Source organism: Schistocerca serialis, chromosome 7 (assembly GCF_023864345.2).
Source record: "Schistocerca serialis cubense isolate TAMUIC-IGC-003099 chromosome 7, iqSchSeri2.2, whole genome shotgun sequence".
NCBI lineage: Eukaryota > Metazoa > Arthropoda > Insecta > Orthoptera > Acrididae > Schistocerca > Schistocerca serialis.
This window is the reverse complement of record NC_064644.1, coordinates 205,458,383-205,483,668: the sequence shown is the minus strand read 5'-3', so window position 1 is coordinate 205,483,668 and position 25,286 is coordinate 205,458,383.

Genomic DNA, 25,286 nt, shown 5'->3' with positions numbered 1-25,286 from the left:
GGAAAGGAGATGGAGGGTGTGGAGATGGAGAGAGGGAGGGACACAACGGTAAAGGCGCGGCAACTGGGTGGGAGTGGAGAGGAAGGGAGACACCAGGGGGTGAGGTGGATCAAGGCGGCGGACAATATATAGTGCGCGGATGTGTTCAAGGAAAAGGAGAAGATGGGGGAAGGGAATGAGGTCATAGAGGATGCGCGTGGGGGACCCCTGACCTGTCAGTTGGGTCTACAATATCACCATTAGTGATTCATGCCATTTCTATAGCTTTCTATAGCATAGCTTTCAGGCGATCGTGCATAGACTTTAATGGCAGTGCACAGCATCCAGTAACGCAGGAAATTATACAGGGTGATCCATTGATAGTGACCGGGCCAAATATCTCACGAAATAAGCATTAAACCAAAAAAACTACAAAGAATGAAACTCGTCCAGCTTGAAGTCGGAAACCAGATGGCGCTATGGTTGGCTTGCTAGATGGCGCTGCCATTGGTCAAACGGGTATCAACAGATTTTTTAAAATAGGAACCCCCATTTTTTTATTACATATTCGTGTAGTAAGTAAAGAAATATGAATGTTTTAGTAGGACCACTTTTTTCGCTTTGTGATAGATGGCGCTGTAATAGTCACAAACGTATAAGTACGTGGTATCACGTAACATTCCGCCAGTGCGGACGGTATTTGCTTCGTGATACATTACCCGTGTTAAAATAGACCGTTTACCAATTGCGGAAAAGGTCGATATGGTGTTTATGTATGGCTATTGTGATCAAAATGCCCAACGGGATTGTGCTATGTATGCTGCTCGGTATCCTGGACGACATCATCCAAGTGTCCGGACCGTTCGCAGGATAGTTACGTTATTTAAGGAAACAGGAAGTGTTCAGCCACATGTGAAACGTCAACCACGACCTGCAACAAAAAATGATGCCCAAGTAGGTGTTTTAGGTGCTGTCGTGGCTAATCAGCTTATCAGTAGCAGACATATTGCGCGAGAATCGGAAATCTCAAAAAACGTCGGTGTTGAGAATGCTACATCAACATCGATTGCCTCCGAACCATATTTCTATACACCAGGAATTGCATGGCGACGACTTTGAACGTCGTGAACAGTTCTGTTACTGGGCACAAGAGAAATTACGGGACGATGACAGATTTTTTTGCACGCGTTCTATTTAGAGATGAAGCGTCATTCACCGACAGCGGTAACGTAAACCGGCATAATATGCACTATTGGGTAACGGAAAATCCACAATGTCTGCGACAAGTGGACCATCAGTGACCTTGGCGGGTTCATGCATGGTGTGGCATTATGGGAGGAAGGATAATTGGCCCCCGTTTTATCTATGGCAATCTAAATGGTGCAATGTATGCTGATTTCCTACGTAATGTTCTACCGATGTTACCACAAGATGTTTCACTGCATGACAGAATGGCGATGTACTTCCAACATGATGGATGTCCGGCACATAGCTCTCATGCGGTTGAAGCGGTATTGAATAGCATATCTCATGACAGGTGGATTGGTCGTCGAAGCACCATACCATGGCCCGGACGTTCACCGGATCTGACGTCCCCGAATTTCTTTGTGTGGGGAAAGATGAAGGATATTTGCTATCGTGATCCACCGACAACGCCTGACAATATGTGTCAGCGCATTGTCAATGCATCTGCTAACATTAGGGAAGGCGAACTACTCGCTGTTGAGATGAATGTCGTTACACGTATTGCCAAATGCATTGAGGTTGACGGACATCATTTTGAGCATTTATTGCATTAATGTGGTATTTACAGGTAATCACGCTGTAACAGCATGCATTGTCAGAAATGATAAGTTCACAAAGGTACATGTATCGCATTGGAACAACCGAAATAAAATGTCCAAACGTACCTACGTTCTGCATTTTAATTTTAAAAACCTACCTGTTACCAGCTGTTCGTCTAAAATTGTGAGCCGTATGTTTGTGACTATTACAGCGCCATCTATCACAAAGCGAAAAAAGTGTTCCAACAAAACATTCATATTTCTTTACGTACTACACGAGTATGTAATAAAAATGAGGGTTCCTGTTTAAAAAACGCAGTTGATATCGGTTTGACCTATGGTAGCGCCATCTAGCGGGCCAACCATAGTGCCACCTGGTTTCTCCCTTCAAGCTAGACAAATTTCGTTCTTTGTAGTTTTTTCGTTTGGCGCTTATTTCGTGAGACATTTGGCCCGGTCACGATCAATGGACCACCCTGTACATCTGTTATTATGGCCCCATTTATGAATTTGTCGCCAAGAACGCCTGCAGATACGGTGATTAAGAAGTTGTGACGAACTCTCTTGCTATAGCACGGATATCAGTTCGCACGTTCTTGTTATATAACGTGACATCACCATTTCTTCGGAATGCCGCCTCGACAGTAAATCAATCTCTTGTCTGGGCGACACTTGACGATGAACTGTTGTATCCATAACATCTGCAGCACGTCCGGGCCTTAGGAGACTGAATTTGGGTCGATGGGTACTGTAAAAGTGTGACGCACATCCAATTGTTACATCTAAGACTTTGTTTGCTCTGGAGGCGGCGTACATAAGATCATGAGAGTTTTACTAATGCCAACCCGTTGAAATCTTTGCAGAAGTTGTTTACAGTTCTGATTTTATGTTCATGTTTTTCACTACATTTTTAAAAAAGGCAATCCACGTCGCAATTAATTTTTATTTTTCGTTCTGGGTACCGGTTTCGGCCTATAAGACCATCAGACCAAGGCTCCAGCAAAAATGAGGAACCGGTGCATGGAGTTACTGTGTGGTACCGACCCGTACCTGTCACAGATAGTTCGTGACAGGTACCATTTGGTACTACATAACGACTCTGTGTTCCAGCTCCTTACGTCATCTACATCCTTCATCTGAGCTGGCGTTACAGACCTAAATCGTCACCAGGAACAAAAATGGAAGTTTATTGCGATCTGGACTGTTTTTTATGTAAATATTAAGTACGATCGCTGTTGTTCCATAATGATGTCAAAAATTATTTTCACTGTGTCTTCAGAGAAGATAAATACCAGCAGTGACGAAAGAAATTAATTGTATATATACTGTGTAGCTGTATAGAATAAACTGTATAGAATAAACTGATTAGTTAACTTTTAGTTAACTTATAGGAGTAATCATGCGTGCTGAGAAGGTTTCCTAAATAAGTCTTTTCATCAATTTTAGTGTGTAATTAGGTTTTCCAGTTAGGTAAACTAACGCTTACTCATTTTTGTACATCATTGTTTTAAATTATGTACCGAGCCTTGCAAAAGTTTAATGTTAATCCATTTGCTCTGAAACCGCTTGATAGCATTTTCAGATAGGGGACTCATGCAGCTTTTAATTTCTATACTAGCATCATCTTCGAAGAGAACAAAAGAATTTGCGTCTTCTAAATGATCCAAGTAGAAGGTCATCCTTTGTGGATTCACATCTTAAAGTGCGCATAGTGGGATTTTCACTATTAATTTCAGTTGGTTCTGTCAAGCTTTGATTATCTTAACAGTGTGGACAGGTAGTATGATTGATTTATAATTTTACAAATGCAGCTGAAGATGAGACACATTTCCTGACACCGGGCTGCTCTCTCCTTTTCAGAAACAAATAATTTTTACATCTGTAGCGAAATTTATCATTATGACAGCTCTTCTGCTTCAGGCCTTTCGTTACCATATTCTTGGAGGACATAATATGGAGCAAAAAAAAGAAACGTATCTACTAAACATGGGGTCTAAAATGCGTCCCTTATGTGTTATGAGCATTTTTCAGTAGAAGAGACGTGTTTCACACTAGCGAAGGTGAACAAGTGCTTATAGTTCTTAAAGTATGCATTTTAGACCCCATGTTAATTGGACACTTTTTTCTTTGTTTTGTCCATACTACTTCCTCCCAAAATGTAGAAACAAAAATCCTTGCAATAGAACAGACGTGTTGTATGGTATCAAAGATGACCAAGTGCTCATAGCTGTTAAGGTATGCATTTTAGAACTCATGTTTACAGATACTTTTCTTGTTTTGGTGTAAGGAAGACGTCCCTAAAAGTTGTCGGTGTTTTTATTTGAGACACTCAATATAATGATGTCAATAGCACTGCTGTGGCTTGCCATATACGTTACTGCAAATTTTATGAGTGGAGTTACATTGTACGAACTGGCGATGGTCTTAAGTATAGCTTTAGAGTTGAAAAGCTGAAAAACTGCAAAAATTCAACGTAATGTCACCTCTTTCTGTGTGGAAGTTAAGAAGTTTAATACCCTATTAAGATGTGGACAACTCAAATTACGAGGGGGAACCTTATACTGGGTCAACCATAACTCCACGGTCTAAATTTCGGTATAAGGAACCAGTGCTCCCCGGTTACTCGATACAGAGTTTGCATTTCGTTGGATTTCTTGCCGTTATTTATCTGTGAATTTCTACTGGATTGAATGTCTCTCTATAATACTGCAAATGTCGTCGACGTGCACGGAGTGTCTTGTTTAGAGACACTTGTCCCGTTCAGTCATGATGCTTGTGGTTGATAACAGTAAAGCCCACTTTGATAAAGATTTCATTCATTACTAATCGGTTCTTTCTCGATTTCCTTTTTTTTTTGTCTGAGTCTGCGTTTGTTAAGAGTGATAAACAGCAGTACCAATAACTTGGAAAGTTCGCCGAAAGGCACCTCGTGTGTGGATGGAAGAGCAGTGAAACCGCTCTGTTATAAGATATTCTCCCATAGACAGAAATGCCGGTAACAACTTTTGCTACCGTTTGAAGATTCTTGCATTACTCTGTTTTTTGTGTTGTCATATTACTGACTTTTTCACCGTTTTCAAGCTATTTTCCGATAAAGAAAGATAACTATGGCGCCAAATTAATAAACCATAATTACATCATGACTCTGTAACGAATCACCGATGACCACGAACCCCTCACACCAAAATACTCAGAAAATATGTTGAGAAACCTTCTAAATTTTATCAGTGGAGTTCTGATTCATCCCGTATATTGTGTCTGTTGCTGCATTTCTGGAAATTCTGTTTCTGCAACACAAGCTTAGAAATGCGTATCACAGCAAATTTCCATAATGTTAATGGGAATCGCCACTGTACAATTTAGAAAAAAAATTTGTTTGGGTTCAAGATGCTTTGAGCAGTCTAAAATATGAGGCAAAACGTCTAATAGCTAAACAAAACTTGTTCTATGGAATTCCAAGCCACTCCTCTAGCGACTTGGATAATGCGAAACGGCCTACCTGCGACAGCACGATACCCCCTGTGGCGTCTGTGTGTAGTTAGAAGCATTCCACAACAATCACACATCAGCTTGGCATCAGGAAGCGTCAGTACGTGCACGAGAAAGACAATTCTTTCTCTTCGAAGCTTGATTTTTGTGTGCAGAATTGACTTTTGAAAGCGTATTTGTAACCTTACAGTACACATTCTTGTCTCAAGATAGAATGAGTGGTAAGAATAAGATAAGATACGAAAATATCGCATCCAAAGCGGCGTCCAAGCAGTATGACATCAGAGCGCCGAAAGAAAAGATATGGAGCTGACAGCAGCCTATGCTAAGAAACTAAAATACAGTTACCACGATTTTAAAATGAATTACGGACTGAGCTATAGGATTACAAATTTTCTTGCCGTATTCTCTGTTATTTCTCAACACGTGAAATGTAAACGTGCAATGCAGACGTCACGTTCAAAGAAAGAGTTCCTCGAGGCTCAGGCTACACAATAATTACTGCTTGTCTAAACGGCCCAAAAATTGTTACAATATGTAGTTAATTTATATGGAACGCATATGAAATCAGCCCATCTAACCGTCCTAGCGATTCACCTGCTTGGAGCACGGCTAAACGGAATTTTAAAATTTTGTTCATTGGTGGAATCGACACGACGGATATATCAATTATTCATGGTAAACTAATGGCTATGATTTCGATCACAACGACAATAATACGACTTGCCAGTCCTGGGATAGAAGATTAACGGTGAGTTTTGTAGAAGTACATTTTTTTTCATTTATTCATAACACATTTCAAACCTTTAAATACGTTTTTCTCGGAATATGAGTTTTCAAAACAGCACGTAGCATAGTTCCAACAATATTCACTCTTCTTATTTGAAAATTTAGCTATGTCCTATGTCTTTGGAATAACATTTAAAAGTGACACATAGGGCATTTTCGTTTAGTTTAAACAACAGTTATTAACAAATGACTGTCCTTTTTTGATGAAAACTGAGCGACTTAATTCATACGCTCGCCCATTACACAAAAATTAGTATTTCTAAAAGTCCCTAAGCCGGTTCCATAAATCAGTATAACACAGAGAGTGTTTTCCTTTTTCAGGTTCAAATTGGCGCCCAGAAAATCGCCTGAAATTCAGTATGCCCCACGAGATTTGCTGAAGTGGCCCATTGCGGAATATTTTCCGGAAAAATTTTTTTTGCAATATTTTTAAATATATGCTCAACAAATAACCCAAGTATAATTTCTCCATAACTTTCTCTTCAGACCAAACAATTATCAAGCAAACGATTTTTTTAGGCCGCTAGTGCTACCCTTCGTCGTTATAACTTATCCCTTCTAGATTTAAGAGGCAACCTCCCCTTTCACCAAACTTGTCTTACAGTAACTGGATGCAAAGTAAAATCCATCCATACCTATCAGTATTTCACATGACGGTACCATATGTAAAAACTATGTCAATCCTGAAGTGACAGCAAAATGGTTGCAAGATCAACCACTCAAAGAGTAATTATTGTACGCTGCTAGATATGTTAAACACGTTGTCACTAAATTCAGTTCTTTCACTTCATTATAGTAATCACTTTTAAGGTGTCATTCCATTACCTAGTGAATAACATTTGATTAGTGTGTGTTGTTAGACAGAATTGCGCTAACAGCTGGTAAAATAGGTGTTTATTAAGACACTACCGGTTTCGCAGCCTAAAGCCAGATCATCACGTGCAACCTACAAGGTAAAAAGCAAAGTACGGTGTCACCACTTTTTGTGGATATTAAAATTAATAAAGGAATATCTAAAATATACTCACAACGTTTAAAGATCTTAGGCACACTCATCCCTGCTAGTCAAAATGTACTATGTATTCAGCGAATATAGTCAGTGCTATGGAGAGGGAAAGGCAACGAAAACATGCTCCATTCATTTAGGGCTAGTGACTGATAGGTGTAACTTGTGGTTACAGAGCAATATTTTAAAATTTGCCTGCATCTAAAACAAAAAAAGCGCTAAAAGATTTTAAAAAGTGGCCGAATTGGCGATTAAAACTGTCATTGATGTCATGATTAGTAGAGGCACTACGCAAATTACTATCTGATTAGTATATCACATGGCACGGAGTGTCTTAAAGGTGTGACAGCAGGACAAAGCTGTGTTGGGCAAAATAAGAGCGGTCCGCACAAACGACAAGGAGACAATTGAGGAGCAAATCTCCAAGGTCATGGAACGTGTCAGTACATCTTTTTCAAGGAACTCCTCGACGGAATAGAAGGAGTGACCCATGAGGAAACTCTTCAGTTTCGATTTGAAAGCACGTGGATTACTGCTAAGATTTTTGAATTCGAGTGGCAGCTTACTGAAAATGGATGCACACCTTTTTGCACAAGAGTCAAGGAAGTCTGGTCCAAATGCATGTTTGATTTCTGCCGAGTATTAACCGAGTGTAAGCTGCTTATTTTTGGGAATAAACTAATATTGGTCACAAGAAACGACAGTAAGGAATATACATATTCAAAGGCCAACGCCAAAATACCCAGACTCGTGAACAGAGGTCGACGAGAGGTTCGTGAAGTCACACCATTAATTGCCAGAAGCACCCGTTTCTGCCCCAAAAATATCCTTGAAGAATGGGAAGAGCTGTCGCAAAATATAATACCATACGACATAAGTGAATGAAAATAAGCAAAGTACACTAATTTTTATATCGAAGTATCACTCACTTTTTATACCGTTCGAATAGTAAAAATGGCAGTATTAAGTCTTTGAACAAGATCCTGAACATGGCCTTTCCACGACAGCTTACTACCTATCTAAACACCTAGAAATTTGAACTGTTCAGTTTAACTAATCATATGCCCGTTCTGTGAAATTAAAAGTCAGGTTTCGTTGAATTGTGTGTTCGAAACTGTAAAAACTAAGTCTTACCGTGATTTAACATTAATTTATTTTCTACAAGCCAAGTTCAGATTTCCGCGAACGGCTACCTCCTATTCTACTCGACGGTACTCCAATACCATATCAGAAAACAGTGAAGAACTTGGGTGTAACTTTGGATGAGCATCTCAACTGGGCGGAGAATACAGTCGCAGTGTGCCGGAAGACGTCTGCTTGTCTCTATGCTCTCAAAAAGTTTTGGAACATTTTTCCACAGGACTTGAAACGCCAGCTCGTGCAAGCACTCGTTCTACCGAACCTCCACTATTGTGATGTGATTCAACAAGGCACGAGTAGTGAAAATAAAAGACGGCTAGAGCTAACCATGAATGCCTGTGTGCGTTACACCTGCAACATTCGCCGATACGATCATGTTAGTGCTTCATACGCCGAGCTAAAGTGGTTGCGGTCGGACAAATTGCGTGACTACCACACTCTATGCCTACTTCACAGACTACTCGTCGCGCAAGCACCCCAGTACCTTGCTTCAGAGATTAAAAACCTGTTATGCCATCATAATCGAAACACGAGGTCACTCTTATTTGGTATCCTAACTGTGCCCACTCACAAAACAAAAACTTTTGCAAACTCCTTCTCAGTTACCGCTGTCCGCCTCTGGAACAAACTGCCACTTACCTTGCGCAAAATTCAATCTCCTGCTGCTTTTAAGAAGAAGTTGAAGCATTTCCTACTATCATCCTCATAAAGTTCTCCACAAAATTAATGTACCAGGCCAATCCTCTCATCTGTCAAATAGCAAAGCTAGCGTCTTCTATCTTGCTCCTGAGATGCCTTCCCCTTCATCTATCTCTATTAGCCAGGCAATCTTCTTTTCCTTTATATTTCCTTAATTATGTTTCATCATGTCTATTCTTCTCCTCCCTTCACCATGAGTCTCCCTCATACTCCCTGCTGCCAGCACTCCTATCTAAAATTTGTCTCTTCAATAATGTCTAATTATAACAGTACTTATGATCTACGAATATAAACTCTATATGTATGTATTTTTCCAGGTGTACCTTTCTAGTTGTTTATTTCACTTTTTGTACTAGATGTAGTTTAACATGCCTACTAAAACGTATTAATGTAAAATAAGTAGAATGCCTGGTTAGATGTAAGAGAGGGCCTGATGGCCCTAATCTTGCCAGGTTAAATAAATAAATAAATAAATGAACTGGGGTCATGTACTGCACTATTTGAAACCGAGTCAATGTTGCACACAACATCCTTTACTACCAAGCTAGTGTCTTCAGCAAACAGAGAGTTAGCCCTAATACTAGAGGGCGTATCATTTACATAAGTAAGGAACAGGAGCGGCCCCATAACTGATCCCTGGAGCACCCCCCCCCCCCCCCCTTGACAGTACCCCACTCAGATCCCACATCACAGCCGTTATCAACATTGTGAATAATGACCTTTTGCTGCCTGTTGCTAAAGTAAGAGGTGAACCAGTTGTGAACTACTGCCCGTATTCCGTAATGGTCCGACTTCTGGAGCAATATTTTGTGATCAACATAATCAGATGCCTTAGTTAAATCAAAAAATACGCCAAGCGTTCGAAATTTTTTGTTTAGCCCATCCAGTGTCTCACAGAGAAAAGAGAATATAGCATTTTCAGTTGTTGAACGACTTCTCAAGCCGAACTGTATATCTGATAGCAAATCGTATGATATAAAATGATCAATTGTCCTTACATACACAGCCTTTTCAATAACTTTTGCAAACACTGATGGCATAGAAATAGGTCTAAAATTATCTACATTATCCCTTTCTGCCTTTTTATAAAGCAGCTTTACTACTGAGTACTTTAATCGCTCAGGAAACTGACCATTCCTAAAGAGAAAATTACAAATATGGCTAAATATAGGGCTAACATGTGCAGCACAGTACTTTAATATTCTAATAGACTCTCTATCATAACTATGAGAGTCATTAGTCTTCAGTGATTTGATTATTGGCTTAATCTACCTCTTGTCTGTATCACAGAGGAGTATTTCAGACGTCAATCTTGGATAGGCATTTGCCAAGAAATTTCCTGTAGACGTCCGTGTGGACACTATGATGTCATATTCTCATGATTAGAAGTGCCGGGTCGCTGCCTTTACAAGCGAGAATTATACTGAATTTTAACACGAACGAATCCTGTAAACAATCTAAATTAGGCAGAATGCTACGGTGCTTTAATTCTAGTTGATTATTCAACGTGAACCGTGCATTTTCTTTTCCATATCTAAAAATTTCTGCTTGCCCTAATGTATTAAAAATACGGCTTTTTTTCTTTTTTATGAAAATTTTTTAAATTTTCTGAAGTTTGTGATGCTGTGTCCTTCTTCGTGTAAGTGTGCTGTTAATGCCGATCGCGGATTATTTAAGTTAATTCGTTCCTCAAATTTCCCAACACCGTGTGGCCCTGTCGTCGCATCGGTAAGACACTCTCACGTGACAGATTCCACATAGTAATTTTCATTGCGCCGTGACTAATCGTGTAAACAGTGGCATTTTTTATCGCCAATGCGGCCACTTTTTAAGAACTTTTAGCTTCCTCTCACTATAAAATATTCATCTCTTTTCTTTCTGGATTTGGGCAAATTTTAAAACACGGTTCTTTAATGGTAAGTTTCATCTATCAGCAGTTTGTCCTCCATGAATGATACACATTTTGTTACCTTTCGCTCGCCATAGTATTGACAATATCGCTGATTAGTAAATTATGACCAGGAGCAATGGATAAGCCTGTGATATTTAACCGTTGTAGCATATTATTTTCAAAATATGGTGACACAGTATTTTTTTTTTTTACCATGTAGTTTGCACCTTACGATGCGGCTTTAGGGCGCGAAAGCGGTTGTCTTTTAATTAACAACAATTTTAGAAGTTGTTAGTGGAAGTCTTCTGAATATCATAATTTTCAGCAGCTGCAGTTGCCCAGAATGCAAAATAGTTTGGGAAACAAGTTTCACTAGTAGTCTTCAGTGTATTACGTATGCCTTACGTTGACCTAGGCATCAGACCTAGGAAACGGAATGTCATTAATTTGTATACAAAAGTTTTCACGACTTGCTTAGTTTGTGAGAGGCTTTAGAGATAGCAACTGAATGCAACTGTAACCAGTGAACGTGTAATGCCGTCACGCTCTTACAAATTTAGTCGCAAGAAAGGTACCAGTTTGTAGAAGGAAACACATAGAAGAGAAAAAGTGCAGTATTTCCTCCGCACGCGATTCCTTTGTGTCTGCTGCTCCCTCGTATATATATCTCTCCTCAGAGAGAGAGAGAGAGAGAGAAAGAATAAGAAGCAAGGGAAAAAAGTTGTAGGCACTTCTCCGCCTTCTTCACGCCGCCCTGGAGCGTACTTAGCTGAGAATATACGCCGCGTCCGGGGGGCGTAGTATTTCCGAAAGAATGGGACCCTGGGCTATCAGTGGAAATCGCGATCCGCCGAGCAGACCCAGATAAGGGCAGCACGAAGGCGAGCCACGGCGGCCCCACGGCAGCCATCTCTCCTAAAACACTGTCCGAGGGTGGGGTCCGCTTCCTCTGCAACCAGCAGTGACTCTAGCGTACAGTGGTGCGTGTAGTGTACGTGCACGACGGGGAACACGCGTCCAACTCGCACGCCCAAGAAGAACTGGGGCGGTGCACAGTGGGCCAACTCACTTTAAAACCTGCACAGAACAGAGAAAAAAGGTGCGCGTTCCGACTTTACTTCCGCAGATCTTGTATAGATGCGTACTTGACCAAGGTTGCGGTGTCATTTCTGTCTCAAGTCGATGAGATACATGCTGTGACGTTTGGAGGATGTACTACTTTCGCTGTACCAACTCGCTGTACCGATTATAAATTGTTCCATTAAGTTTCGGCTGTGCAGCCGCAAGAAATCTCCTTCTTCTTCTAATTTTCGGCTGTATACCGTCCAGCCATCTTCAGAGTGAGTCTTGCGACTCACTCTGAAGATGGCTGGACGGTATACAGCCGAAATGTTAGAAGAAGGAGATTTCTTGCGGCTGCACACCCGAAACTTAATGGACCAGTCTTTGCCCCGCCAAAAGCTGAAGATTCGATTATAAATTGTTGGTTTACTTCCTAATTTGCTACAGAACAAAAAAGACAAAAAAAAAAAAACCATCAAGAACTCTGAAGAAAAATGTAGTGTCTCAAAAGTCGGGTGCCAACTTAACGACTCACTATATTCTGTAATAACGTCCAATGCTGACATCAGTCGACATAGTTTTGAAGCAACTATATGCCATAATCAAAGCTGCTACGTTGCCGATTGTAACCAGTGGCCTCATAATATTTTATTCCCCAAGTTTTACTCGAATCCGTTTAATTTATAATTTTGATCCACCAGATTGGATACGCTATTCTGAATTCTGTTATTCCGACGTCGGGTTCCTAACGAGCGACCCAATGAATGTAAAAAGAACGAAGTTTCGCTGCATTTTATAGCCAATTTTCTATTATGTCCAAGTGCTGAAGTGAGTTGGTCCAATGTGCGGTGTGCCGACGCGTATCCTCTTCTTTCTCCCTGCTAACTGCAGAAGTTCGGCTTTTTCTCGTACAATGTTCATCACTTCCGAAAAACTGTAAAAGAACTAGCTGTGCTACTGGTATCCGCAGGGTGCACTGAGTTATGGAAATGTCTTATGCCTGTATACTGGGTTAATTTCATTGGGGCGACACTGAATATTTTTAGAAGCCCAAAGAAGCATTTTTAAAAATATTAAAGGGTTTTATTCTTTTTGAAAATTTGCGTTCAATGAGACCAGCCCTGGACCACTTTCGCTGTACCAATTCGCTGTACTGATTATAAATTGTTGGTTTAGTTACGGATTCTTCGCCATATGCGTTTATAGGGCTATCTTCGTATATTTAGGCGTTAATGAGTTTCAAACAGAGAAAATCCTAGCACATAATATCCTTTCAGAATTGACACTTTAAGTACACTAATGATGCTGTCAAGCCTGTCCTAGCACAGAGTTTCAGAAGTGAGAGCACAGTAATAATAACAGTTTGCACTGATACTTTCACATTTCACATTTGCAGCTCTGTCTCTCTCTCTCTCTCTCTCTCTCTCTCTCTCTCTCTCTCTCTCTCTCTCTCTCTCTCGTAGCCAGCTTAATATATGAGCTCACGAAATGTTACTGGAAGAAACACACATTTTATAAGTTAATAAGCAGTTTGTAAAAACATAAAATGTTTAGTGGTTTTTAATGTTCACACCGATATTATGCGTTTTATCCCATTTAGCGCTTTTTTAAAAGTTTACAGTTATGACTGCAGAGCACGCTATGCGTAACTTATAACCAATCGAAAGAAAGTCTCAGTTGTCATTAAAGAAACTCCAAATGTCAATAGACGACGTTCACGACTGTTCACGATCTTATACCGATTAGTAGATTCTCAACGAAGATGACTAGAGGTCTGGGCTGCCTGATCTTACATCACGAAATATGACCACGGAAACCTCATCAATCACGTGCGAAAATCGTCTGCCAGAACCAAAGAGCGCGAAAGATCGCTCCTCTGAATCGCCTAATAATATAGAAGCCAGTTAGCTTCCCACTGCAATTCACATGATTCTGTACTCTCCCTCTTTTAACCTGTTTCTGTTCTGAAAATGGTTAGCATGAAAATACAAACAAATAGATTCAAAAAAGCAGATAAAATCAAACTAAACTTCGTCTTTTGAGCGAAGTAAATATTGGATTTTCGAATGGCTCAAAATTTGATACCACACAATTACACATCCCTCCACGTGTATGACTCTCATCAATGTTGCACAATCTGACTACCACGCCCACCCACACTTATTTACTAAGAATTTCAGCGGTTCACACTTCACTTACATGTCGCATTTATCCCCTCGTTCAGTTAGGCAATACAACAAAACGAAATAATCGCTTCCAACGGAGAAATTAATAGCAGCTGTCGGAAACTGAAACTACCCCGTACGTTTTAGATCTTTAATGAAAATAGTGAATACTCCATTATTTAATGATCATGTATCTAGTTAAAGTACTTCAATGACTTTTATACGAACAATATTAACATTTCTGGGGTTTGTTTAATCATGGATCATCATCAGTTCTCTGTTTTAGGTAACTTTGCGTATTTCAAAATCTAGATTAGGTATTAAACTTAAATTAATACTGTCATTATTATCATTACAAGAGATTATATAATCTTTCTTAACTAAAGAATTAATAGTTATTCATTGTGCAATGAGGCAGTGATACGACTACTGACTCGCTTTCTGGAGAACTGCCGTTCAATTCCCTCTCTGTCCAGATTTAGCTTCCCATTTTGGGGCTACATGGCTTGGATAAATTAAGGCAAGTTGCGAGAAGTTTCTTCTGAAAAGGCCATGGCCAGTTGAAAGATTGCAGGGCACTCGCACTTTTGAGTCAGTGTTATGCTGCGTAATGTTCTTAGGGAAGTTGTTCTTTATTACTTGGTTGCAATACATGGATACGATCGGATTTCATACATCATGATGAATTGGTGGGCAGTAGTTAATGCTCTTGCTTGTGTGCTCTAGTGAAGGAATAGCGGTAAGTGTTACCTGCGTTCAAAGGAACGACAGCAGTAAACGCATACGGTGACTGAGAGCCGAGGGGAGCGTTTTCTCTGTGGGACCTGGCTGAAGACATTTGCGGACTCCCGAGTTCCGTGGTCTCACTGTGCAGACACGTTGGATGGCGCTGGTCCGTCAGCGGTCGCGTCCAGGTAGACTGATTAGCACCGAGGAGCCGCCGCTGCAGTGGGCAGAACATTGAAGTCAGGCAACAGAGCCTTGTTAGGCAGGAAGCCGACGAGACAGCTGTGAGCTTTCCGCGAATTTCCGTGGGACAGGTCATTGGCGCCCAGGCGTCCAGACTGTTACAAAACATATTTGTGAAGGCACGAGGCTTTTAGCGAATGACCATTCTTTGGAAAGTTCGAAATGGATGGAACAGGGGAGATAACTATCTTTTTATGGAGAGCTGTGGTTCCATCCTGGTCGTGTTATTAGCAAAAGACGCGGCATAAACGCATGGGAAAGAGGCCGTAAAGCTGAATCTTTTTTTGTCCTTTTCTTGTAAGTGTTACCTAAGTTTAAAGTCTCTGATAGGTCAAAACTGTGTATGCAGAGTCGCCCATCTTCGAATGTGCTTGTCCAGCTCGTGATTGACTTGTGCTAAAGTGGGTGTAATCTAAGATGTAAATGTGCTTTGCTACCGAGCTGGCGAGGAAAGCGGAGAGTAAGAGAAGAGGGCACTCTTGTACTGGTGCTTCACTAGTAAAGAACTGCAGGTCTTTACCTAAATGGTGAGGCTTGTGTGCTTTGCTAGTGTGTCACTTAGAGCCTGTGCTTGTCACCTTCTGAACCGTCGGAGGTACTGCTTCTAGCATCATGCACACAACGAGTGATGCGTAGGTATACTTACTTGTTTTGAGTTGGCCATCTAAACATTTGACATATTCTGTCACGCATAGCTGTGGACAGAGTCAAATTGGTTTGGCAGTCCAGCAAACAGGTTCAAAATGGTTCAAATGGCTCTGAGCACTTTGGGACTCAACTGCTGAGGTCATTAGTCGCCTAGAACTTAGAACTAGTTAAACCTAACTAACCTAAGGACATCACAAACATCCATGCCCGAGGCAGGATTCGAACCTGCGACCGTAGCGGTCTTGCGGTTCCAGACTGCAGCGCCTTTAACCGCATGGCCACTTCGGTCGGCCAGCAAACAGGTCCACCTGCTCACTGGAATCTACTGGGGTTTCAGAGGCTTGTAGGGAAATACCTGCGTTCCGAATTGGCTGAATGTGAGACCGCGTACTTGCATTTTTCGGGCGAGCACCATTAGTAACAGATTGCTGCCGTCCATGTCTTCAGTCGCCGAACGCATCGTGGTGTGCCGCCCTGAGCTCCAGGAGGGTAAAGTACTGGCTACTACGGCGGATGGCTCCAATATATGCGTCTCAGCACCGTGTTCTTTGGAACCATATTTTTCTTTCTGGAATAGGTGAGTATAAATGCTTGATTGTGGTGTAGTTTTTATGCCATAGCCCGGATTCACATGTATTAAGTCAGATGAAGCGATTAGTGTTCTGGTTAGTGTCGTGTGTCGATCCCCTGCTACTCACTTTGTCCACCATGGGCCCCATATTAATCAAAGCGTTTGTGAAATATAAATGTTTGTGTGACGTTTCTTCAGCGATTTTATTTGTCTTGTGATGTTAAGAATGAATAAATCTATTAATGTAAGCGTAGGCTTCCGCGGCCGTTGTCTTCTTCAATAGCCAAAAGATCCGCCAACATGAATAGAGAGGACGGGTACAAGCTTCCGAGGTCTTGGCTGCCTGCAATAGCAGAGCTACGGAGCGGCGGCAGAGCCGTGGCGGCCCATCCAGACACGCGGAGAGCCGCAGTAGTGGTCGCGAGCACACAAAGCAATGGCACGCCGCAACCGGCTTCTGGACAGCATGGAAACAGTGTGACGTCACAGCCATCACCTGTTCGCTATTCGTCCGTCTCCTCCAATGGGGTGGATTAATATAAAGACCAATAGAAAACAGCTATTTCAGCCAATGACAGATAATAAAGGAAACACCGATAAAGCATACCTTTCACCCCTCCTCCTCCTCCTTTTACAGCTAATCAAGAAACGACACGGTTTTCTCGTGCAGCTATTTAAGGAACCAAGTGTGTTCATTTAACAGTTAACGTAAGGCCCTGATCAAGGCTAACTGCAACGCTGGCCGAAACGTTGGCGCAATTGAAAATTATGACGATGCGGTCTGATAACCTGAAGAATTTTATTGAAGAAATCTATTAATATTTAGATCATAACTCCACCCTGTGTTCTGATTAACATTACCTGATTTAAAGTCTGTTGAGCACATTCGGAACGCTGTCGAAAAGTGTACTATATGTTTTGCCCATCATTTCGGTGTACCGATGTACTGACAAGCAGATAAAGATCAATAATTGACTCCAGAGCATCCTGCTTCTTTTATGGCCTCGTCACTAAAAGGCGTCGTGACAGCTAGTATCGAGTTTTACCTCGGCAAATCAATTTCGTTCCTTCTACGAACTGCTCAGAGGATATTCCAGAAGGCTAGAAATTGTCTGTTTTTTCTTTCCTCTTTAAATTTTTTTAGGAAAGAATTCGCTCAACGTCCTGGGTAACGGAACAGCCAGAGATGAAATATTAGTTCTGTTGCTTGGGTTTATAACAGTTGCCACTCACAACGGCATTCTTTTTTATCGAAATACATCTACACTCCTGGAAATGGAAAAAAGAACACATTGACACCGGTGTGTCAGACCCACCATACTTGCTCCGGACACTGCGAGAGGGCTGTACAAGCAATGATCACACGCACGGCACAGCGGACACACCAGGAACCGCGGTGTTGGCCGTCGAATGGCGCTAGCTGCGCAGCATTTGTGCACCGCCGCCGTCAGTGTCAGCCAGTTTGCCGTGGCATACGGAGCTCCATCACAGTCTTTAACACTGGTAGCATGCCGCGACAGTGTGGACGTGAACCGTATGTGCAGTTGACGGACTTTGGGCGAGGGCGTATAGTGGGCATGCGGGAGGCCGGGTGGACGTACCGCCGAATTGCTCAACACGTGGGGCGTGAGGTCTCCACAGTACATCGATGTTGTCGCCAGTGGTCCACGTGCCCGTCGACCTGGGACCGGACCGCAGCGTCGCACGGATGCACCCAAGACCGTAGGATCCTACGCAGTGCCGTAGGGGACCGCACCGCCACTTCCCAGCAAATTAGGGACACTGTTGCTCCTGGGGTATCGGCGAGGACCATTCGCAACCGTCTCCATGAAGCTGGGCTACGGTCCCGCACACCGTTAGGCCGTCTTCCGCTCACGCCCCAACATCGTGCAGCCCGCCTCCAGTGGTGTCGCGACAGGCTTGAATGGAGGGACGAATGGAGACGTGTCGTCTTCAGCGATGAGAGTCGCTTCTGCCTTGTGCCAATGATGGTCGTATGCGTGTTTGGCGCCGTGCAGGTGAGCGCCACAATCAGGACTGCATACGACCGAGGCACACAGGGCCAACACCCGGCATCATGGTGTGGGGAGCGATCTCCTACACTGGCCGTACACCACTGGTGATCGTCGAGGGGACACTGAATAGTGCACGGTACATCCAAACCGTCATCGAACCCATCGTTCTACCATTCCTAGACCGGCAAGGGAACTTGCTGTTCCAACAGGACAATGCACGTCCGCATGTATCCCGTGCCACCCAACGTGCTCTAGAAGGTGTAAGTCAACTACCCTGGCCAGCAAGATCTCCGGATCTGTCCCCCATTGAGCATGTTTGGGACTGGATGAAGCGTCGTCTCACGCGGTCTGCACGTCCAGCACGAACGCTGGTCCAACTGAGGCGCCAGGTGGAAATGGCATGGCAAGCCGTTCCACAGGACTACATCCAGCATCTCTACGATCGTCTCCATGGGAGAATAGCAGCCTGCATTGCTGCGAAAGGTGGATATACACTGTACTAGTGCCGACATTGTGCATGCTCTGTTGCCTGTGTCTATGTGCCTGTGGTTCTGTCAGTGTGATCATGTGATGTATCTGACCCCAGGAATGTGTAAATAAAGTTTCCACTTCCTGGGACAATGAATTCACGGTGTTCTTATTTCAATTTCCAGGAGTGTATGAATTTGAGCAGATTATTTCGAAAAACAAACGATCAACAACAACAGGATCCACAGTTACGTCATATCGGGTGCAGTCATCGTGTTTTAATAATTCTCCATCAAGTCATTAACTGCTGGGAAAATATGTCGCCCTGATGAGTGAGTAGATAGGGAAGGACTAACTCCATCATCAAGATTCATGGTCGCAACTTCGTTCTTTATTTTTCCTATTTTCGCAGTTAATTAAAATCTTATGACTAGCCTTCGAAGGTGAGATGATCTGCTTTTTACAGGCATGTTTTGATCAGACTTGTACTGCGTACATTCATACAGCAAACAACAGTCTCAATTTGTCCTACACCTGCATCTACACTTACGCAAATAGAGCGACGGGAAAACGACTGTCGGGATGCCTCCGTAAGACCCCTAATTTCTCTCACCTTATCGTCGTGGTCCTTACGTGAAATGCACGTTGACAACAGTAGAATCATTTTCTGCAGTCAGCCTTGAATGCCGGTTCTCTGTTTTCTCAGTAGTATTTCGTGAATAGAAAGTCTTCTAGCCTTCAGGAACTCCTGCTTGAGTTTACGAAGCGTCTCCTTAACCCTCGAACGTGCCAGTAGCAAACATAGTATCACGCCTCTGAATTGTTTCGATGTCTCCCTTTAATCCGCCCTGGTGAGGATCTCAAACCTCGAGCAGTACTAAGGAATGAGTCGCACCAGTGTCCTTTAAGCAGTCGCCTTTATAGATGAGTTACACTTTACTAAAATTCTCCAGTCTTGAAATCGACAATTCGCCTTCCATATTAACGTGCATACGTTCCACTTCATATTGCTTTACAATCTTACACACACACACACATACACACACACACACAAACACACACACACACACACACACACACACACACACACACACACACACACACACATCCACATCGACACAAATCAAATAGGTTTTGCATCACCTAGGTTCCGAGACTTCCGGAACCTGTACAGAAAACTGCAAAACATCATTTCCGCTCTTTTTATTGCTCGTGAAATCCACACATTGCATGTTGTACCACCATACAGCGAAACCTACAGAGGTGGTGTTCCAGGTTGCCGTAGCACGTCCTCTTGCACTGATGCATGCCTGTATTCGTCGTGGCATATTATCCACAAGTTCATCAAGGCACTGTTGGTCCAGGTTTTCCCACTCTTTAACGGTGATTCAGCATAGATCCCTCAGAGAGGTTGATAGGTCACGTTCTCCATAAACAGCCCTTTTCATCTATTCCAGGCATGTTCGACAGGGTTCATGTCTGTAGAACATGCTGGCCACTCTAGTTGAGCGATATCGTTATCCTGAAGGAAGTCATTCACAAGATGTGAACGATGGAGGCGCGAATTGTCGTCTACGAAGACGAATGCCTCGTAAAAATGCTTCCGATATGGTTGCACTATCGGTCGGAGGTCGGCATTCACGCATCGTACAGCCGTTACGGTGCATTTCATGACCACGAGCGGCGTACGTCGGCCCCATATAACGCCACGCCGAAACAGCAGGGAACCTCCACGTTGCTGCACTCGCTGGACAATGTGTCTAAGGCGTTCAGCCTGACCGGGTTGCCTCCAAACACGTCTCCGACGATTGTCTGGTTGAAGTCATATGTGATCCTCATCGGTGAAGAGAACGTGATGCCAGTCCTGAGCGGTGCACTCGGCATGTTGTTGGGCCCATCTGTAGGGCGCTACATGGTGTCGTGGTGGCAAAACTGGATCTCGCCTTGGACGTCGGGAATGAAGTTGCGCATCATGCAGCCTGTTGCACACAGTCTGAGTCGTAACACGACGTCCTGTAGCAGAACGAAAAGCATTATTCAACATGTTGGCGTTGCTGTCAAGGTTCCTTCGAGCCTAAATCCGTAGGTAGCGGTCATCCACTGCAGTAGTAGCCCTTGGGCGGCCGGAGCGAAGCATGTCATCGACAGTTCCGTTCTCTCTCTATCTCCTCCATGTCCGAACAACGTGGCTTTCAAAATGGGTCAAATGGCTCTGAGCACTATGGGACTCAACTGCTGTGGTCATCAGTCCCTTAGAACTTAGAACTACTTAAACCTAACTAACCTAAGGACATCACACACATCCATGCCCGAGGCAGGATTCGAACCTGCGACCGTAGCTGTAGCACGGTTCCGGACTGCGCGCCTAGAACCGCGAGACCACCGCGGCCGGCAACGTGGCTTTGGTTCATTCCGAGACGCCTGGACACTTCCCTTACGGAGAGCCCTTCCTGGCACAAAGTAACAGTGCGGACGCGTTCCATGAGGGGTATTGACCATCTAGGCATGACTGAACTACTAACAACACGAGCCGTGTATCTCCTTCCTGGTGGAATGACTGGAACTGCTCATGCAGCGTTTTTTGCGGGTTCAGTGACATCTCTGAACAGTCAAAGGGACTGTGTCTGTGATAAAATATCCACAGTCAAAGCCTATCTTCAGGAGTTCTGGCAACCGGGGTGATGCAAAACTTTTTTGAAGTGTTTATATAGATATTTTATCCATGTCACTCTGTCAAGAAGCACAATACTAATGCCGTATTCGAGAACAAAGTGACTTTTGTCTTTCTCATTTCTTTTAACTTTCACTTTTCCAAAAGGGAATGATGCTAAGTGATGCCTCCGACATTCTTATGGGAAAACTATTGAAGGTTTTTTTTTGTTTTTTTTTTTATAGAAGAGACCTTATTATCATTCAACGTCTTTATTCTTGATGTCTATGTATTTGCAGCCCTCTGCCTCTAGAGAGATGGGAATTCAAGCGTGTAACATGGTGCTGTTTATCGTAATTACGTCGGAGTGTGAGAAAGATAGTGCTGTAATCGAGTTTCTAATATGAAGAATTCGTCCACCCAAGGAAGACACTCTTCTGCAGCATGACAATGCCAGACCACACACGCGTGCTGCGACGTTTAAAACAGTCCGATGTCTTGGGTCCACTGTTATCGATCACCCTTCATACTGCCATAACTAGGCTCCTTCCGATTTTAAGCTGTTTCTAAAATTTAAAGAACTCGTTCGAGGACTGCACCTTGACAGTGACGAAGCGGTGCAAGCAGAGATGAGGTTTTGGTTCCGTCAACAAAGTCAAATATTCTATGGCAACGGTATCAACAAATTCGTCTCTCGCTGGGAGAAACCTGTTTGTCGCAGAATTACTATGTTAAGAAATCAATAAGTAGACATGAAGACTAAAGACTTAGAATATTGATGACGCTTGTTTTATTTGGCAACCTTTAAGAGTTTTCATATGAAAATTCCCATTCGCTACTTTTCAGCACGACCTCGAAAATTTAGAACTAGTTACCATTCATCACATTCATGTAGACATTTTATCATCTCAAAGTTTTGAACATGGCTGCTTGGTTCAGTGACCAATTTCTAAATTAAAATTGAAACAAATGAGACCTCGGTACGTTACGACCTGTGGCCATACAGGTACGAGCAGCCCATAGTGGCTCGCTTACGCGCATTCCTTTTTATAAATTTTGTAACTAAAGCCCTTCTGGCCTCTTAACTACTTTATATGTGACATGTAAGTACTGCCTCTGTCTTTTATTGTTAGTCAGCACTTACGCTTTTTATATTAAAAATTTCTTTTCCTATAAATTTGTAACTATGTTATAGGCCATTTTAATTGTTTTAATTCTGATGAAGGCACTCTTAGAAGTGTTGAAACTTGGTCATTAGACTAAAAATAATTGTGACCGAGGTCTCATTTGTTTCAATTTTATTTTATCATCCTGTATCCTCCTACAGCCAACGACGGCACATTCCTACGGAAGTACAGTGTCATCAGCAAGCAGACGAAGAATGCTTCTTACCCGTTCAGGTTCCCCGTTGATCAGTTCACCGAACTTCCTCTCACTTTTTTTTTTTTTTTTCAGAGGACAGCTAACCATCTGACCTAACACGCTGAGCTACCGTGCCGGCTTAATGCGTGCGCAGGTCCGGACACACCTTGGGCACTTTTCACTCTACAGCGAAGTGTGCGCTGATATGAATCTTCCACACAGATTAAAACTCTGCGTCAGATCGAGAGCTTTGCCTTTCACGGGCAAGTCCTTTACCATCTGAGCTACCCAAGTACGACTCAACACCCGCTCCCACAGCTTTAATTCCGCTAGTCCCTCGTCTCCTACCTTCCCTACTTCACAGAAGCTCTGCAGGCCTTGCAGGACTAGGACTCCTGGAAGAAAGGATATTGCGGAGATACGGCTTAACCATTGGCTAAGGGATATTTGAAAAACGAAATTTTCACTCCGCAGCGGAGTGTGCTCTGACACGAAAATTTTCTGGCAGATTAAAACTGTGTGCCGGACCGAGACTCGAACTCGGGGCCGTCAGTCACGCTTGGGTACTTCAGATGGTGAGCACATGCCCGCGAACGACAAAGGCCACGAGTTTGAGTCTCGGTCCGGCACACAGTTTCACTCTGCCAGAAAGTTTCATATCAGCGCACACTCCGCTACAGAGTGAAAATTTTCATTCTGGAAACATTTCCCAGGCTGTGGCTGAGCGATGTCACCGCATTATTCTCTCTTCCAGATTGCTAGACTTACGAAGTATGTAGGAGAGCTGTGAAGTTTGGAAGGTTGGAGAAGAGGTACTGGCGGAATTAAACCTGTGGGAGCGGGTCGTGAGTCATGCTTGGGTAGCTCAGATGTTAGAGCAGTTGCCCGCAAAAGGCAAAGTCCAGACTTCGAGTCTCGCTCTGAAAAACAATTTTAATCTGCCAGGAAGGCTCGTACTAACATTTTACTGTCAAAAGCCCTCGACCCCCTTACGTATCTGAGAACCTAATCCACACACTCGGAACTTCGTTAACGTCTTCTCTGGGGTACCGTGTGAACCGTTTTCGGGAATCTAGGTCTAAGGAATCTACCTCTTACCATTCATCCATGTTTCACAGGATATCATGTGAGTAGAGAGCAAGGTGAGTTTCGTACGAGTTGTGTATCCGCAAGTTCAGTCTGCTGTTTATATTTCTGTATTTTGAAGAAAGCGCGATGAGATGTATTGATCTCTCCCGCTGATGCCGAATCCCATTCTATATCTACATCTACATTTATACTCCGCAAGTCACCCAACGGTGTGTGGAGGAGGGCACATTACGTGCCACTGTCATTACCTCCCTTTCCTGTTCCAGTCGCGTATGGTTCGCGGGAAGAACGATTGCCGGAAAGCCTCCCTGAGCGCTCGAATCTCTCTAATTTTACGTTCGTTATCTCCTCGGAAGGTGTAAGTAGGGGGAAGCAATATATTCGATAACTCATCCAGAAACGCACCCTCTCGAAACCGAAACCTGGACAGCAAGCTACACCACGATGCAGAGCGACTCTCTTGCAGAGTCTGCCAGTTGAATTTGCTAAACATCTCTGTAACGCTATCACGCTTACCAAATAACCCTGTGACGAAACGCGCCGCTCTTCTTTGGATCTTCTCTATCTCCTCTGTCAACCCAACCTGGTACGGATCCCACATTGATGAGCAATACTCAAGCACAGGTCGAACGAGTGTTTTGTAAGCCACCTCCTTTGCTGGAGGACTACGGTTTCTAAGGACTCTCCCAATAAATCTCAACCTGGCACCCGCCTTACCAGCAATTAATTTTATATGATCATTCCACTTCAAATCGTTCCACGCATACTCCCAGATATTTTACAGAAGTAACTGGTACCAGTGTTTGTTCCGCTATCATATAATCATACAATAAAGGATCCTTCTCTCTATGTATTCGCAATACATTTGTTTATGTTAAGGGTCAGTTGCCACTCAATACACCAATTGCCTATCCGCTGCAGATCTTCCTGCATTTCGCTGCAATTTTCTAATGCTGCAACTTCTCTGTATACTACAGCATCATACGCGAAAAGCTGCAAGGAACTTCCGACACTATCTATTAGATAATTTATATATATTGTGAAAAGCAATGGTCCCATAACACTCCCCTGTGGCACGCCGGAGGTTACTTTAACGTCTGTAGACGTCTCTCCATTGAGAACAACGTGATGTGTTCTGTTTTGCTAAAAACTCTTCAAACCAGCCACACAGCTGGTCTGATATTCCGTAGTCTATCAGGCGACAGTGCGGAACTGTATCGAACTCCTTCCGGAAGTCAAGGAAAATGGCAGCTACCTGGGAGCTTGTATATAATATTTTCTGGGTCTCATGAACAAATAAAGCGAGTTGGGTCTCACACGATCGCTGTTTCCGGAATCCATGTTGATTCCTAGAGAGTAGATTCTGGGTTTCCAGAAATGACATGATACGCGAGCAAAAAACATGTTCTAAAATTCTACAACAGATCTATGTCAGATATATAGGTCTATAGTTTTTCGCATCTGCTCGACGACCCTTCTTGAGAACTGGGACTACCTATGCTCTTTTCCA